A 374-nucleotide genomic window follows, 5' to 3' on the forward strand; every position below is an offset into this window, starting at 1 on the left:
CCCTAATACCTCAGAACGTGACTGTATTTGGAGATTGGGCCTTTAAAGAGGTAATTAGGTTAAAATGAGGCCTTTAGAATGGGCCTTAATTCAGTCTGACTAGTGTCCTTATAAGAAGCACAGATTAGGACAAAGAGACATCTGGGGGCACATGCACAGAGGGATGGCTCTGTGAAGAGGCAGCAAGAGGGCAGCCATCTGCAAGACAAGGAGAGAGGCTCCAGAAGAATCCAGCCCTGACAGCACCTTGATTTGGAGCTTCCAGCCACTAGAACTATGAGAAAATAAATTTCTTTTGTTTAAGCCACCCAGGCTATGGCTTTTTGTTATGGTGCCAGAGAAGTCTAATACAAGTTCTATTTCAGCTCTTTGGC

This window comes from Pteropus vampyrus, unplaced genomic scaffold, assembly GCF_000151845.1.
Source record: "Pteropus vampyrus isolate Shadow unplaced genomic scaffold, Pvam_2.0 Scaffold123, whole genome shotgun sequence".
Taxonomy (NCBI): Eukaryota; Metazoa; Chordata; class Mammalia; order Chiroptera; family Pteropodidae; genus Pteropus; species Pteropus vampyrus.